Genomic DNA, 19,201 nt, shown 5'->3' with positions numbered 1-19,201 from the left:
CCCCTTTCTGTGGTCATCAGTCAGAACTGTTCCACCCTCTCACCCTAAATTTTAATGTTTCTACCTAACTCACAGAGTGTTAGTCAATGTTGTGTGCTAACGACAAAATTGTCTTATTTACATAATTTAAATAGTAAAAACAGTTTATTAAAGTATTGTAGATGATCCATGTCTAAAGGCAGAGACCAGGAATAGTGTTCCACCACACTGGGGGCTGCTTTAGTGAAAACATCTGTGCTGCCACTAGTTACTGGTAGCAATGATGTCACTGGTTGCTTGATGCACAGTGCCACAATCACTGCTAACAATGGTATTATTGCATGCTTGATGTTCTCGCTTCTCCTGAGGAGACAAATGTCTTACTAATAAGACTGTTAGAAAGTGAGTCCTTCTTGCCCATGTGCTCATTGTGCATTCCCTGAAATACACATTTTGCAATGATGCATCTGACTGTTCACATAACTTTTCTGTATTAGAAAAGTTTTCCAGGGTAATTTCTTGGTTGTAACCATGTACTATGGGTTGTATATTAGTTCAGGTGTCCCTAAAGGCCCATGTGTTAATGGCTTGGTCCCCATAGTCTTATGATTTTTATTCTAGGAAGGTGGAAACTTAATCCAATTATGGTGTTTGGGAAAATTGTTAGATTGAATGATGTTGCTAGAGTGGAGCCCCCTTGATCGTTTCACAGTGGCATTTTAAGTAGAGACATAGACACATGTCTTCTCTTTTGTGTGTGCTACCCTGTGCTGCCTCAGGGTTGTGCCAGGTAAAGCTCTCTGACCAGATAACACAATGTGGCTATCCCAATCTTGAATGATAAACTTTCAAACATGTGAACTGAAACAAATCTCCTTTCCTTCTAAGTAGCTTCTCTCAGATATTTATTTGTAGTAGTAAAAGGTTTACTAATATACTTTGGGAAGGAAGGATTCAGAAGGTGGAATCTATTCAAAAATCACACAAGTAACATAAAAGGCAGCTCTATGTATGTGTATTGAGAATATCTACTGTGTTAAATATTCCTTTCTTTTAGGAAAATTATATCATCTCTTACTTCAAAAGAAAAATGAGTTAATCAAGTAGAGAATTTTCATAATGTTACCCATGAACCTATAAATACAGTTTTACCTACACCAACATTTTTTATCTCCTGACCCATTACAATGAAAGAGAGAGCACTTTGGAGCCTTTCACCTTCCATCAGAGACACTGCTTTTAAAATTCTTACATTCCATCTTTTATTTTTGCTCTATTCTTCCTTCCTATTATAATTTAAACATATTCATGTTGTTCCATGTCAACTTAAAAAATTAAAAACCAAGCAACTGCACAAATGTTCTCACTTACTCTGCAAGAGCTACTATATAATCTCTTATCTCAAGAAAATTCAGTGATGCATGCCTAAACTACTGTACACAACAACTGCATGGGGCCATCACCATCTTTCCTAGCTTTCTCTTTCCTTTCTCAACCTCCACCTTACCCTTTCTCTCCCCCTTTTACTCTTCTTCCCATCTTTCTTCTTCTCTTCCCCATCCCCCCAGTAAACATAGGGTTTTCTGACTTTCTAACTTGAATTCCTGACATCTTTCAGGAATGACTTTTGTCTGTTTCTCAGCCTTATTACCTGGAGCCATTGGAAATGGTATTATCCTGGATTTGTTCTTGAGAAAATTATATCTAAGCCCTTGTCCTGACCATTGATGTACAATTTAATACTTTATCACTTTTAGTATTTTTTTTTGTTCTAGTTAATACTGTTGGTTAAACTCTGTAATTAACACACATTTATTCTTAGGTATTTAAATTTAACTGAAAAGTGGTCCCTGTTAAATATAAGAGTGGGAATAAGAGAGGGAGGAGATGTACAATTTGGGACATGCTCAATCAGACTTGCCCCAAATGGTGGAGTTAGAAATGTGCCAGGGGATTCCAATACAATCCCTTCAAGATTGCATGTACCAATGCCATCTCACTAGTCCAAGTGATCAATTTCAGTTCACAATTGATCACACTGATAGGTCTAAGAGTCAAAGGGATCACACAAACAAGACTAGTGTCTGTTAATACTAACTGATAGAATCAAAAAGTGAGAGAACGATCCAACATGGGAAGCTGGATACACAGCAGACCCAAGGAATGGCAGATGTCCTAAACAGCACTCTGGCCTCAGAATCAGCCCTTAAGGCATTCGGATCTGTCTGAAAGCCCATGAGAGTATTTTAGGCATGGAAAGCCAAGACACTCTGGCAAAAAAAAACAAACAAACAAACAAACAAAAAAACACACACAACTAAATGAAAGATCTCTTTGAGTGAGATCCCAGTGGAAAGAATGGCACCATCAAAGGAGGAGGTACCTTTCTCTGAAGGGAGGAGAGAAGTTCCACTTTGACTATGACCTTGTCTGAATAAGATCGAAGTCAGTGAACTCAAAAGGCTTCCATAGCCTTGGAAACTCATGACTAGAGCCTAGGGAGATTGCTGACACCATAAACAAGAGCGTCAAATTGTTAAGTCAGCAACAGGAGTCACTGTATACTTACTCCTCATGTGGGATCTCTGTCCTTAATGTGTTGTCCAATGTGAATTAATGCTGTAACTAGTACTGAAACAGTATTTTACACTTTATGTTCTGTGTGGGTGCAAACTGATGAAATCTTTATTTAATAATATACTAGATCAATCTTCTGTATATAAAGATAATTGAAAATGAATCTTGATGTGAATGGAATGGGAGAGAGAGCGGGAGATGGGAGGGGTGTGGGTGGAAGGGAAGTTATGGTTGGGAAAAAGCCATTGCAATCCATAAATTGTACTTTGGAAAATTATATTTAGTAAATAAAAGTTTAAAAATTGTATCTAATGGTTCCATGGTTAAAATTCAAGTATATTTCAATCTAAATATGTTAAGAATTCTGGCAAGTGGTCACTGAAAACCTTCTTCTGGTAGGGTTTCAATCTGGTTGCATAGAACATAACCCTACTAAAAGTAAACTAAAAATGAGAAGATACTGGAGAGCTTAAGATCTGCTTTGTGAGACTCGCCAGCTGGAAGTACAGATTGGCATCAGGAGGGCCAGGAGCTAGACACTGGACAGTGAAAACCAGGTCTCCTCACTCCATTTCTCAGAGCAAAATGGTCTTACCTGGGGTCTTCTCAAATGGGCTGACTTTGGCTTCATTCTTTCTCTTTGTTGACTGCTTCTTTGTGCACACAGATAGCTGAATCTCATTTTATATTCCTCTTAATACAATGACAGAAATAGTTCTCAGAGTATTTGGTCACTGAGGAAACGTTTTTTTCTGCATGAGTCCTAGGATCATTTCTTAATCCTATTTGAGAATTGCTTTCTGAGGATGGGCACCAATATAAATCACCTGCCTCACATATCATATTGCCTAAGTTCAATGCTTGCCTGCAGCTCCTGTTTCCAGCTTCTTACCAGTATACACCCTGGGAGCCAGTGATGATTGCTAAAGTAATTGAATTCCTGCCACTAAAGTGGGAGACTTGGATTGAGTTACCAACCCCTGGCTTGGATTTGACCCAGTTTGGACATTGTGGGCTTTAGAGGAGTAAACCAGTGGATAGAAGCACACATTCTCTCGCTCTTATCTCTCTCTCCCTCTCTCTGTCTTTGAAATAGATAAATAAATATTGAAAAGAAAAGACCACAGAATAATGAAGAACAATGAAGATAATTTTAATGGTTCATGCAAGTTCTTTTTTGATATTAAACAGTTATTTTATTACTTATTAGTTTTTGAAGGCTCTAGTGGAGAAATACCTTACTTGGTTAAGCATCATTGCTACTCTAAGCCAACGAGTTTATCATTTTAATTTCTGTTATTTATCATATTTTGATTTGTGGTTCATGTCAATTGTCTTTAAATTATAGTGCTTTTAACCGAAAGAAAATAGGCACCTCTTTTTGGAGAATGTAAGACCTACTTACATTCACTATTTTCTCTACTTTTCCTTATTTCTGTGGACTGTCATTTCAAATAAAACAGATAAGCATCTCCTCATTCTTGTCCAAAATCATAGACAAATACCATCTGTTCATTGAACTGTTCCAGGTATAGTTACCACCTATTGGTCTCCATCTGTCAGTTGTACATTTATCCATGTCATCTGTGTTGCCAGGTAATTCTATGCTTTTAGGTAGTGACCATAGTTAAATTTAATTGCAAGTGTTTGGGGATAAATTATGTTTGAGATATGATATTGTAAATGGTACTTATTTTTTCAGTAGTTTTTTTGCTAATATATAAAAATGTCATTTTCTTATATTGGTTATTTATTCTGCAACTTTCAGATTGAAGATTAGTATTTTTGTAGACTTCTTAGATTTCTAATATATATATTTCATTTGAAAATAAATGTCATTTTTCTGCCTTATATGTCTCTTACTAGTGCACAGGCACTCTATTACAAGATTGAATAGATGTGGTGAGGCAACGTGCTTACTTTGTTCTCAAAGTAACTAACTCTTAGGGAAAGTTAGCATTAGGTATGGTGATACTGACTTGTTTTTTTTAAAAGATCCCCTTCTTCAGGTAGAAATTCTAACCCCAGTTTCCAAGACCTTTTTCAAAAGTCATGATCTTGTGTTTAATTTTCTCAAATCTACGTCTATTTTTTCCTTTCATCTATTTATTTTTATTTTTGTTACGTTGAATACACATTGATTTTTCAAGTTAAGCAGCTCTTGGAATATAGTGGAAATCACATTCTGAAATTTCTGAATCTAGGTCATAAAAATCCCAGAAGCCTCTACCCAGGATATTTGCAGTTATTGTCCCCGTAAACCATGAGCTACCATGGAAGAGACTCAGATACCTGGAGGTGCTGTGGTCAGCAATTCTAGCTGTGCCTTGTTTTCTAGTCATCCCCACCGACATGCCAGAAATGGGAGGGAAACTATCTCAGATCCTTGAAACCATCGCATCCACTTGCTGAATACTACCCAGAGAATCCTGTTGTGGAACTCCACATAGAAGAGAACAATTTTCTAGCTGCATCCAATCTGCATAAATTGTGAGACATAATAAAATGACTTTTGGCTGAAGTTAGTAAGTTTTTGGGTAAATCCAAACAATGGTGGTTAAATGTATCTATACACACACATACATATGTGTGTGTGCATGTATGTGTATGTGTGTGTATAGTCTTTAAAAATCCAATAATCCATTGATGGGCCCTTTGGTTGTTTCCATGTCTTGGTTTTTGTGACTAGTACTGCGATGTTTCTCCACATCTCTGCCAACATTTGTAATTTGTTTTTTTTTTTTTTTTTTTTTTTTTTTTTTTTTTTTGACAGGCAGAGTGGACAGTGAGAGAGAGAGACAGAGAGAGAAAGGTCTTCCTTTGCCGTTGGTTCACCCTCCAATGGCCGCCGCTGCAGCCGGCGCACCGCGCTGATCCTGGCAGGAGCCAGGAGCCAGGTGCTTTTCCTGGTCTCCCATGGGGTGCAGGGCCCAAGCACCTGGGCCATCCTCCACTGCACTCCCTGGCCATAGCAGAGAGCTGGCCTGGAAGAGGGGCAACCGGGACAGAATCCGGCGCCCCAACCGGGACTAGAACCCGGTGTTGTAATTTGTTTTTATAACTAGAAATTTAAAAGGTGTGAGGTGATAACTCATTATGATTTTAATATTCAGTTTTCTGATGATTAGAGATATGAAACAACTTTCAATTTTTGGTTGTCCTTACCCTTGTATATTGTTATGATAAATATCTATCTCAGATATTCCCCATTTTATTGTTATTGAGTAGACTGTGTTCTGTATATTTTGTATACTAGCACCTTATTTGATATATATAATTTTCAAATATTTTCCACCATCTTTGGGTTATATGATCACTCATTAAATTGTTTCCTTTGTTTTACAGATTTTTTTTGATACATTTTTGTTTTTTGTTTCCATTACTTGTGCTCTTGGGGTTATAGCCAAGGAATCACTGGTTCCACCAACTTCACAGAAGTTCCCCCTATCTATTTTTTCTGGTGTTTTTGCATTTTCAGATCTAATATTTGAGTCTTTAATTCACTTTAAGTTGACTCTCATATAGCAGTTGAAAAAAATGGTCCATTTTCATTGTTCTACATGTGAATATCCAAATTTCCATTTACATTTATTGAAGAGACTGTCCTTTCCCTATTCTATGTTCTTGAGCCATTGTAATAAATGCCATTAGGCTTAGAGTTTTTTTTATTATGAAATGATGTATTCTATCAAATACTTTCTTTTAATATATTGAGATAATTATATGGTTTTTATTCTTCAAGTTGTTAACATGATGTGTCACATTTTTTGATTTGTGTATATTGAACCACCCCTGCATTCCAGGGATAAAGTCCGCTTGGTCTAGGTGAATCTTTCTGATGTGTTATTAGATTCAATTAGTTAGTATTTTATTGAGGATTTTTGAATCTATGTTCATCAATGATATTTGTCTATAGTTCTCTTTCTTTGGTGTATCTTTCCCTGATTTTGGAATTAAGGTTATATTGTCCTCATAGAAGGAGTTTGGAAGACTCTCTCTCTTTCAATTGTTCTGAATAGTTTGAAAAGGACTGGAATTCCTTAAAAGTCTGGTAGAATTGAGCAGTGAAGCCACCCACTCTGGTCTTTACTTTGCTGGAATGGTCTTTATTACATTAATTTCTGTCTTGGTTTTTGGTCCATTTAGTCTTCTGTTCTTCCTTACTCATTGTTGGTAGGTTGTATGTATCCAGGAATCTGTCCATTTCTTCTAGATTTTCCAATTTATTGGCTATAGCTGTTTGCAGTAGTTCCTTATGATTATTTTTACTTCTGTGGTATCCATTGTTACATTTCCTTTTTTATTTCTGATTTTGTTGATTTGGGTCTTCTCTCTCTCCTTTTGGTTATTAGGCCAATGGTGCATCAACTGGTTTTTTTTTTTTTTTCAAAGAAACAGCTCTTCATTTCACAGATCTGTTTTATTTTTTGTTTCAAATTTGTTTGTTTCTTCTCTAATTTAATTATGTACTTAATTAATCTACTAATTTTGAGTGTGGTTTGCTTTTGTTTTTCTAGGTCCTTGAGATGCACTGACAGTTCATTTATTGATACTAGTTGCTATATACTTCCCTCTTAACACTGCTTTTGCTATATCCCACAAGTTTTTTTTCCCAAAGATTTATTTATTTATTTGAAAGTCAGTTACACAGAGAGAAGAGAGGCAGAGAGAGAGGTCTTCCATCCAATGGTTCACTCCTCAGTTGGCTGTAATGGCCAGAGCTTTGCTGATCCAAAGCCAGGAGCCAAGAGCTTCTCTGGGTCTCCCATGTGGGTGCAGGGGTCCAAGGACTTGGACCATCCTCCACTGCTTTCCCAGGCCACAGCGGAGAGCTGGATCGGAAGTGGAGCAGCCGGGTCTCAAACTAGCACCCATATGGGATGCCAGTGCTTCAGGCCAGGATGCTAACCTGCTGTGCCACAGTGCCAGACTCACCATAAGTTTTGATATGTTGTACTGTCAACTTGATTAATTTCCAGGAATTTTTTAATTTCCCTTTTGATTTTTTCCATGACACACTATCCATTCAGTAGCTTGTTGTTAATTCTCCATCTGTTTGCATATTTTCTAAAAATTCTTAAATTGTTAATTTCCAGCTTCATTCAATTGTGGTCAGAAGATACATAGTATGAATTTATTTTTTTTGAATTTGTTAAGACTTGCTTTATGGCCTAGCATATGGTTTCTCTTAGACAAAGTTCCAGACACTGATGAAAAGAATCTGTATTCTTCAACTGTGGCATGAAATGTAATGTAATTATTAGTTAGATCCATTTGGTCTATAGTGTCAATTAGCTCTGTTGTTTCTTTGTTGATTTTCTGTCTAGTTGATCTGTCCATTGATGAAAATGGGGTATTGAATCCTCCCATTACTATTGTATTGTAGTTTATGTTTCCATTTAGATCTGTTAACATTTGCTTTAAGTAACCAGACATCATGGCATTGGGTTACATACATTTATTATAGTCACATCTTCCTGTTGAATTGATCCCTTAATCATTACATAATGGCCTTGTCTCTTTTAATGGTTTTTATGTTTAAGTCTGTTTTTTCTGATATTAGTATGGCCAAACCTACTCATTTTTGCTTCCTGTTAGCATGGAGTATCTTTTCCCATCCTTTCAGTTTCAGTCTGTATATATGTTTGTTGGTGAGGTGTGTTTTTTGTAGGTATCAAGCATATGGGTCAGGTTTTTTATTCCATTCAGCCAGTTTGTATCTTTACATTGGATAATTTAGGCTTTTTGCATTCAAGGTTGTTATTGATAATTAATAATTTAATCCTACCATTTTCCATTAATATTCCTATTGTTTACTTTGGATTTCCTTAGTGCGCTTACAAGGAGATTTTCTGTCTTCACACTCTTTCATAATGAATGCTATCTTTGTATTTCTGTGTGTAGAACATATTTAAGAATCATTTTTAAGGCTGGGTGAGTGGTGACAGATTCTTTGAATTTCAGTTACTGAAGGTCTTTATTTCAACTTCATTGATAAATGAGAGTTTTGAAGGGTATGGCATTCTTTGTTGGACTATGTCTCTTCATTCTCTCCTAACCTATAGGCTTTCTGATGAGAAATCAGCCGACAGTCTACTTGGAAATCTTCTGAAAGTAATCTGGCATTTATCTCGTGACATTTTAGAATTTTTTTCTTTATGTTTTTACTGTTGAAAGTTTGACTATAATCTGTTATAATGAAGATCTTTTATGATCGTGAGCATTAGGAGTTCTATGTTCTTCCTATATTTACTTTTGTGAGTAAATTTTACACTTTTATTGCTTCTCGGCCTTTTGGCTAAGATAAAGTGTTGTAAATTTTTCATATTTTTCATGTTCTTTATCAGCATCCTGCTGCTTAAGCTTGAAGAACCACCTATAACATTTTTATCAGGTAGATATCATTGTAATAAACTCTCATATGTCTGATATTCTTTGTCACTTATTCATTTTGAGAAACAGGACTGATGAATATAATTTTCTTGCTAGGCAGTTTATTTTTTATTTGACAGAGTTAGACAGTGAGAGAGAGAGACAGAGAGAAAGGTCTTCCTTCCATTAGTTCACCCCCAAATGGCCTCCACGGCCGGAGCTATACTGATCCAAAGCCAGGAGCCAGGTGCTTCCTCCTGGGCTCCCATGCGGGTACAAGGCCCAAGCACTTGGGCCATCCTCCACTGCCTTCCCGGGCCATAGCAGAGAGCTGGACTGGAAGAGGAGCAACCGGGACTAGAATCCTGTGCCCTTATGGGATGCCGACGCCGCAGGTGGAGGATTAACAAAGTGAGCCATGGTGCGGGCCCCATAGGCACTTTTTTTGCTTTCAGTTTGTGATTATTTTGTCCCACTGCCTTCTGGTTTGCAAGGTTTCTGTTGCTCAAATCTTCTCCTAATCTTTGGGAGGTTCTTATGTACAGGACAATTCCCCTGTCGTTTGATGATTTCAAAACTCATTGTCTTTAACTTTTAACAAATTATTTGTGTGTGTCTCAGTATGAATCTCTTTGGATTAATCTCTTTTTTCTTATATTACTTGGGCTCCCTGCATCGTAATTTCTATTGCTTCTCCAGGCTTGGGAACTTTTTTTGCCATTATCTCCTAAGTGTTTCTGTCCCTTTCACTCCTCTCCTTCTGGATGCCTGATAATGCGTATGCTTTATTGCACTTGATTTCATCTCATAGCTCCCTTAAACTATCTTCCCTATTTTTCTTCTTTTCACTTCTTAAATTTTCACAATTTCAAGTGATATGTCTTCCAGTTCACTGATTTTTCTGTTACATACAATCTGCTATTTAATCCCTTTATTGGATTTTTCAGTGCAGTTTTAGTATTTATAGATGTGTAATTTCTGCTTACTCTTTATATTTTATCTGTTGAAATTTTCAGTTTGTCCTTGTATTGCTGTACTTATCTTGGCAAGCATCTTTAAGATACAGTTTTGAATTTCTTACTGGATAAATAACAGATACAAATTTTCCTCAGATCACTTTCTGCAATTTATCTTTCTCTTTTATTTGGAATATATTTCCCTAATTTTCCATTTTTACAACATTCTCTGTGTGTTTTCTACTCATTAAATAAGATAACTGTCTCTCTCAGCCTTTTCAGACTGGCCTTATATAGGAGAAGGCTTCTACTAACCTGTCCAGAGATTTTAAGGTGTCTCTTAAGTATCTGAGCCTGTCCACACAGTGTCTATTTTCATTTGTTTCTTGGAGATTAGAATGTGTTATTTCCGAGATTGGTAAGGTAGAAGCTAGACCCTCCAGATGTAGCTGGCTGAACTGGAATTTTGGATATGTGTTCTATTCCTCCATCCTATCCTCACAGTGAACCATGAGTGTTTATTTCCTACGCTCTGCACCAGGGCAGGGAGAGAATCTGTGGTAAAGAACTGTACTCACATTCAGGATGCACCCTCTGTTCCTTGGGAGACAGCTGATGGAAGTGTGCTCATTGTATGTGCATCACTTTGTTTTTTATGGTTTAGGGAAATTCAGAAATATAACATTTATTTGATTTTCAGAGCTGGATCACTAGGGAGACAGTCACTTAGGTGGGAATTATAGAAGTTTTGGCAGTCAATGTGTGGACAAATTCCTTCTGAGAAGAAAGAGTAGACCTGGACTTATTACATGTGTGGGATGAAGAAAAGGTGTAGGAAATGCTGAGCCCCTGCTCAGGCTGCCAGAAGGAAACTATTTTTATTCCTTATCATTTTCCCAATGCAAGTTAGTTGGATTCTAGGCAGTCAGGGAACCATTGAAAGAGGAAGATAGTTTTTAGTTCTCTTTTTGCACAATTCTCAAGGGATGGAGCCCCTGAACATTTATGGATGCCAATACAAAAGTTGATTTTTTTTTCTGTGGCCTGGAAAGATTCAGTTACACCTCTTCCTTCCTACCTCACAACCCCTCTGTCCCCCCCACCTCTGCTTCCAGAGATAGGTGGTTTGGAACGTAGTACTTTGGGTAGAAGCTATAAAAGTTAGGGTGCTCAGTGTAGGGATTAATTTATTCCAGAATTTGCCACTGGGGTGACCTGGGAAAGAAAACTCAGGAAGTGCCCACCTGCCTCTCGGATTTCTGACAGGCTATTTTCAGGCTATTGCAAGTTTGTTAGAAGCTGGATAGCCAAATAGCCACTGGAGGAGTAAGCCATAAATTCCTTCTGGAAGAAACAGGGAGACACATTTTAAGCCCTTTCTCACTACTGTTCCAAGTTGAGTAAAGCCCTGGAAATGTGTGCAAGCTCTAGAGAGACTTGTCTATACTTAAATTCCTACATTCCCATAAATGGTGATTTAAAACTAATCTGTGGTAGAACTTGAGAATAGAGTACAACAAGTGAGGTCCAAACCCTCATTTCTTTTATTTTTTCTGTTTCTTTTTTTAAAGCTTTTACTTAAAGAATGCAAATTTCATAGATACAACTTTAGGAATATACTGGTTCTTTCCCCCATACCCGCCCTTCCAACACCACTCTTGCCCCATCTCCTTCTCCCTCTCCGATCCCTTTCTTGATTAAATTTCCTTTTTAGTTTAACTTTATATAGAGAGGACCAATTCTATGCCAAGTAAATATTTCAACAGTTTGCACCCCCGCACACAAAATGTATAAAATTCAGTTTCAGAACAAGTTTTGCAGTTAATTTTCATAGTACAACTCATTAAAGGTAGAGGTCCTACATGGGGAGTACGTGCACAGTGACTTTTGTTGTTCATTTAACGTTTAACACTTTTATTTATGACATACATCAGTGATCACCTGAGGCTCTTGCCATGAGCTGCCAAGGCTACGGAAGACTTTTGTGATCACATACTCTGTCAGTATTTGAACAAGGCCATAAGCAAAATGGAAGTTCTCTCCTCCCTTTGGAGAAAAGTACATCCTTCTTTGATGGCCTCTTCTTTTCATTGGGATCTCACTCACAGAGATCCTTCATGTAGGATATTTTTTTGCCACAGTGTCTTGGCTTTCCATTCCTGAAAAGCTCTCACAGGCCTTTCAGTGAGACCAGGAAGCCTTAAGAGTTGATTCTGAGGTCAGAGAGGTCAGAGTGTTACAGCGATTGTCATTCTAGAGGTCTGCTGTGTGGACTGCTTCCCTCCTTTTTAATTGGACATTCCCTCCTTTTTAATTCTCTTATTATTACCTGGTACTTGATGTTATTTATATGATTGCTTTAACTCTTAATGCTATCTATGTGTTCACTTTACACTCAATATGATCACTTTAGCAATTATGATGGCATTTTTTTACCACCAATTTTAATGGAATTGGAGTCCCATGACAAGTTTTTTTTGTTTCATTTTCGATTCTCTTTATATACAGAAGATCAGTTTAGCATACATTAAGTAAAGATTTCAACAGTTTGCTCCCACACAGAAACATAAAGTGAAAAATAATAGATGATTTTTTAAATGATGATGAAATCAGATCAGACCTATTGTCATGTTTAATCCCAGTGAGAGTCAAGTTGGAAATTGATAATTTCTTCTTCTTCTTCTTCTTCTTCTTTTTTTTTTTTTTTTACAGAAGATCAGTTTAGTATACATAAAGTAGATTTCAACAGTTTGCACCCCCATAGAAACACAAAGTGAAATACACTGTTTGAGTACTCATTATAGCACTAAGCCTCAATGTACAGCACATTAAGGACAGAGATCCTACATGAGGAGTAAGTGCACAGTGACTCCCGTTGTTGACTTTACCAATTGACACTCCTGTTTATGGCATCAGTAATCTCCCTCTGCACCAGTCATGAGTTTCCAAGGCTATGGAAGCCCCTTGATTTCTCCGACTCTTATCTTGTTTAGACAAGGTCATAGTCAAAGTGGAGGTTCTCTCCTCCCTTCAGAGAAAGTACCTCCTTCTTTGAAGACCCGTTCTTTCCACTGGGATCTCACTCACAGAGATCTTTCATTTAGGGGTGTGTGTGTGTGTTTTTTTTTTTTTTTTGCCAGAGTGTCTTGGCTTTCCATGCCTGAAATACTCTCATGGGCTTTTCAGCCAGATCGGAATGCCTTTAGGGCTGATTCTGAGGCCAGAGTGCTGTTTAGGACATCCGCCATTCTATGAGTCTGCTGAGTATCTCGCTTCCCATGTTGGATCACTCTCCCCTTTATTTATTCTATCGGTTAGTATTAGCAGGTACTAGACTTGTTTATGTGATCCCTTTGACTCTCAGTCCTTTCATTATGATCAATTGTGAACTGAAATTGATCACTTGGATTAGTGAGATGGCATTGGTACATGCCACCTTGATGGGATTGAATTGGAGTCCCCTGGTATGTTTCTAACTCTATGCTGTATAGAATTCCATAGTTTACATATCCCATAATTTCTTTATCTAGTCTTTGGTTGACTGGCATTTAGGTTGATTCCATGTCTTAGCTATTGTGAATTGAGCTACAATAAACATGGAGGTGCAGATAGCTCTTTTGTTTACTGATTTCATTTCCATTGCGTAAATTCCCAGGAGTGGGATGCCTGGGTCATATTGTAGGTCTATATTCAGATTTTTGAGATATTTCCATACTGTCTTCCATTGTGGCTTTACCAGTTTATATTCCCACCAACAGTGCATTAGGGTACCCTTTTCCCCACATCCTCTATAGCATTTGTTGTTTGTTGATTTCTGTATGAGAGCCATTCTAACTGGGGTGAGCCAAACACTCATTTCTGTAAGGAGAAGCTTGTGAGTGTCTCAGCTTTTCTACACATTTGATGTGAATTTTTTCTCAGTTGTCCAGTGGATAGAACTCTTTTTATTGGCTTCTGACTTTTTCTTAAAGGGAAGAGATTCAAGAATAAGTACTCATTTGCTGCATCAGTTTATGAAGGGTGGGGCAGAAGCCTCCTCTTCTACCATGTTGCTAACATCAATCTCTCATGATTTATTTATTAAATTTGTTTGATAGGTAGAGTTATAGACCTGTGAGAGAGAGACAGAGAGAAAAGTCTTCCTTCTGTTGGTTCACTCCCAAAATGGCCACCATGGCTGGTGCTGCGCAAATCCGAATCCAGGAGCCAGGTGCTTCTTCCTGGTCTCCCATGTGGGTACAGGGGCCCAAGCACTTGGGCCATCCTCCACTTACCTCCTGGGCCACAGCAGAGAGCTAGACTGGAAGAGGAGCAACTAGGACTACATTCCGGAGACCATATAGGATGCTGGCACCACAGGTGGAGGATTAGCCAAGTGAGCCACTGTGCTGGCCCCTCATGATTTATTTTTAAATCCACTGTTTTTTTTTTTTTAAATTGAAACTTCTGTGTCTAAGTTGTTTTGAACCCAATAATCTTGAAAGATTATCTTATTTTGTGTAATGATTTGTCCAAAATTATTTTTAATATTTTTATATTCCTGTTGTTCTTGAATCATGACGTTTCTTCTTCCAATAATCACACATTTTTTTAAGTTGTTTTTAAAGATATTTGAAAGGCAGAGTGACAGATTAGGGGGGAGAGAGAGAGAGAGAGAGAGGAGAGGAGCGAGCTTCCAATCACAGATTTACTTTCCAAAATGTTCCCAAAATACAGGATTGGGCCAGGCTAAAGTCAGAAGTTGGGAACTCCATTGCATCTCCTACATGGATGACATGAACCCAAAAACTTGGGCCATCCTTTACTGCCTCACAGGTGCATTAGTGGGATGCTACATTGGGAGCATAGTTGGGATTGGAACCAGACACTTTTATATAGGCTGTAGTTATCTCAAGTGGCAGCTTAACTTGTTGCACCACAGTGCTGTCATATATATATGTACTGCATATATGTACATAAATGTGTATATATATATATAGATATATGCACTATGTACTGTACAAATCTGAAATATAGTAGTCAATGAAAGGGAAAAATTGTTGCTCTCCATTGTACCCAATTATTTCAACATCTCAATATTAGTATGTTTGCTGTATGTGTTTTGCAGATACACCTTATCAGGTTAAGAAATTTTTATTTGTTCTTACTTTGACAATATCATTGTTTGTTGTTGATTGGGTATGGAATATGAATGAATTTCTCTTTCTGTATAGAAAATTCCCTGATTTTTTCCCCATTTTATTTGTTGATAAGCTGAATTACATCGATTTTTCTAATAAATGAATCTTGAAATGATTCATTGAATTTCATTAGAAATGAATTTCTAATAAATGAATCTTGAAATCCTGAATTTAGCCCCTTTGTTATAATATATTATCCAACTATCACTTGTCTATTAACTTATCATCTCTCTGTATCTATCTCTATTTTATATTCTAGTAGGCTAGCTTTTAATTTATCTCAGTTTGTGAATAAAATTGACATGTAAGTTTCCTTCTCAATTTGTTCCCGTATGTTTTAATTTGTAAGACTTAACATGCATAAGAGGTTGCTTCCTTTTTGCAAGTGTCAAGATTTAATCATGTGTTTTATAAAACTCTAGAATAAGTGTACATTCTGGCAAATTTCTCTGGAGGAAAATATTTTAAAACTATATCTACGTACTTGAATGGCTATGACAATTGTTTGGGTTCTCTAATTCTCTAGATCAGTGTTGGCAAAGTATGATTTTACTTAAGATTTTTTTCTCTTCACAGAGGATCTGTGTGAGACCTCAGAGGAAAGAAAGGGTCATCAAAGAGGGAGACACTCCTCTCTGAAGGGAGGAGAGAACATCCACTTTGCGTATGGTCGTGTCCAAATACCAACAAAGTCTGTGGTCACAAAAGGTTCCATAGCCTTGGCGGTCCATGGCAAGAGCCTCGGATGATCACTGACATCATAAAAAGAGCGAAAATTGTTAAAGGAACAACAGTAGTCAATGTGCACTTGCTCCCCATGTAGAACCTCTGTCCCTAATGAATCGTAATATGAGAATCGACTGCAAATTCTCTCCCCAAACTGTACTCTATATGTTGTGTGTGTGCATGGGTGCAAATTGTTGAAGTCTATGCTTAGCATGAAGTTGTTCCTCTGTATATAAAGTCATGCTAAAAATGAATCATAATGAAGAAGGAGATAGGAAAGGAGAGGGAGGCTGGATGGGAGCTTGGGGGGGGTAGTTATGAGGGAAAGAACCACTGTATTCCTAAAGTTCTATCTATGTAAAAATGCATTCATTAAATAAAATTAAAAAAGATTTTGTCTCTTGTATCTAAGTGATTTTAATTTACAATTTTAAATTTATATAAGGTGAACAAATCTCATGTGCTTCATATACACAGATTTAGGAGCGTAGTGATACTTCCCCCCCTGCTTTCCCTTTCATGCTCCCACCTTCCCTCTTCCTTCCTTTCTTTTTCTTAAGGTTATTTATTTGAAAGGTTACAGAGAGGCAGAGGCAGAGAGAGAGGTCTTCCATCTACTGGTTCATTCCCCAGATGGCCGCAATGGCCAGAGCTGTGCCAATCCGAAGCCAGGAGCCAGGAGCTTCTTCTTGGTCTCCCATAGGGGTGCAGGGGCCCAAGGACTTGGACCATCTTTCACTGCTTTCCCAAGCCATAGCAGAGGGCTGGATAGGATGTGAAGCAGCTGGGGCTTGAAACCGTGTCCACATGGGATGCTGGCACTGCAGACAGCGGCTTTACCCACTACACTACAGGGCTGGCCACTCCTCCTTTCTTTCTTATTCTTTAAATTTTACAATGACATACTCTTAGTTTATTTTTATTACCATAAGATTAACCCTCCACTAAGTAAAGAATTCAACAAATAGCCCGAAGTAAAAACACTATTTCTCAACATAGAAGAAGACACAAGGGCTGTAAACAATAATCAATTCTCAAAATGTCGAATTCAATTCTACACGTTATATATTCTATTAGTTACCACATGCCACAAATCATACCACAAGTGTGGTATTTGTTTTTTTGGGACTGATTTATTTAAAATTTATTCAGATACTTGCAATAGGCCCTTCTCTCACGTGTGTCTTTCCTTTCCATTCTATTAAAAATATCTTTTAACTTTACAAATGCAGATTCACCTTAGTGCTGTTAATAACCAAAATTTGGAATAGTTGATCCCCTCTACTTTATATTAACTTTTCTAGTGTCGGTTTTACTTATTGCTTCCATCCTATATTTCCTTTGATATTATTTTGTTGATTTTTTCACAAAACTGTCCACTGCTCTATCAGTTAGTAAGAGAAACAGATTTTCATATTTTTGACTATGAATTAATTTTTTCATGTGTCTTTTAAGTTTTTATTTTCTTTATTGTAAGTCAAAATAACTTGTATAGAAATACTAGTAGTATAGAAATACTAGATTTTATGTACTATTGCTCATTTGAAATTATCAAAATGTGTTTCAACTTCTTTTTTACCCTAATAATGTTTTTTTGCTTGGCATTCTAGAATTTAACGATATCTTAGTTATAATAGTTTTTTTTGTTAGTATTAGGTTGAATCACATGAAATAATTTGTAGTTTCCACATTATAGGATGTTGTCAGTTTATATAATTCAACATAATGCATTGTTGTTCTTTTCTTCTCACTATCTCTAATATTTTCTTAGGAATTTTCAATTCCTTATCTCTTTTTATGGCATATTGAATAATTTCTTCAGTTCTTTCTTGAGTTCACTAACTTTTTCTTCATCTGAATTTCTCTTAGGCCACTGGACTCCATTTTTAATGTATTATGTTGTTTATTACTAGAAGTTTAACTTACTTCCATTTTCAAAATCTTTGCTTATTGCTCATATTTGTTCCTGAAATATATGGTAAGCAAAGACCTTGTAAAACTATTGTATTAGTTATTTTTGCATTACTACAACAAAATATCCAGGGTAGGCTATTTGATAAAAAAAGTGATTTATTTTGGCTCACAGTTCTGGTCCAGCAATATCATGGGGCCTCATTTGATGATGATCTTCTTGTTGACAAATTCTAAGGTGTTACGGAGCATCATATGACAAGGAACAGGAAGCATACACGTCTGTATTTTGTCTCTACTTCTTATACAATCTCCAAAATCCAGCCATGGTGGCTCTCCTCAATCATAACCACTTCTCAAAGACCCTACTTTTAAACACAATAGGCAGATTAATAGTCCCACTGTCTTAATGCTTTACAATGGATATCAAATTATAACACATGAAGCCTGGGGGAGCTCAAATAACATTCCAACTATGACATCCTACTGCTGACCCACAAGGCTTCATATGCTTCTCACGATATAAAATACAATAATTCATTCCCAATAGCCCCAAAGAGTTATCCCCATGTAGCGTTCATTCAATAGCCCAATGTCTGCAGTCTCATCTGAAACTCAAGCGAAACTTCTAGCAGTTGAGTCTTTTTTTTTTACTTTTTTTTAACTTTTATTTAGTAAATATAATTTCCAAAGCACAGTTTATGGATTACAATGGCTTTTTCCCTCCCATAACTTCCCTCCCACCCACACCCCTCCCATCTCCCGCACCCTCTCCCCTTCCATTCACATCAAGATTCAATTTCAATTGTCTTTATATACAGAAGATCGATTTAGTATATATTAAGCAAAGATTTCCTCAGTTTTGAGTACTAGTTATAGCATTAATTCACATTGGACAACACATTAAGGACAGAGATCCCACATGAGGAGTAAGTACACAGTGACTCCTGTTGTTGACTTAACACTTTGACACTCTTGTTTATGGCGTCAGAAAACTCCCTATGCTCTTGTCATGAGTTGCCAAGGCTGTGGAAGCCTTTTGATTTTGCCGACTTTGATCTTATTCCGATAGGGTCATAGTCAAAGTGGAAGTTCTCTCCTCCCTTCAGAGAAAGGTACCTCCTTCTTTGATGGCCCCGTTCTTTTTACTGGGATCTCACTCACAGAGATCTTTCATTTAGTTTTTTTTTTTTTTTTCGCCAGAGTGTCTTGGCTTTCCATGCCTAAAATACTCTCATGGGCTCTTCGGCCAGATCTGTATGCCTTAAGGGCTGATTCTGAGGCCAGAGTGCTGTTTAGGACATCTGCCATTCTATGAGTCTGCTGTGTGTGCTGCTTCCCATGTTGGATCGTTCTCTCCCTTTTTGATTCCATCAGTTAGTATTAGCAGACACTAGTCTTGTTTGTGTAATCCCTCCTCTGTTTTCCCAGGCACACCAGCAGGGAGTTGTATTGGAAGTATTTGTATTGGAAGTGGAGAAGCCCCCTGGACATGAACCA

This window comes from Oryctolagus cuniculus, chromosome 5, assembly GCF_964237555.1.
Source record: "Oryctolagus cuniculus chromosome 5, mOryCun1.1, whole genome shotgun sequence".
NCBI lineage: Eukaryota > Metazoa > Chordata > Mammalia > Lagomorpha > Leporidae > Oryctolagus > Oryctolagus cuniculus.
This window is presented reverse-complemented; position numbering follows the sequence as displayed.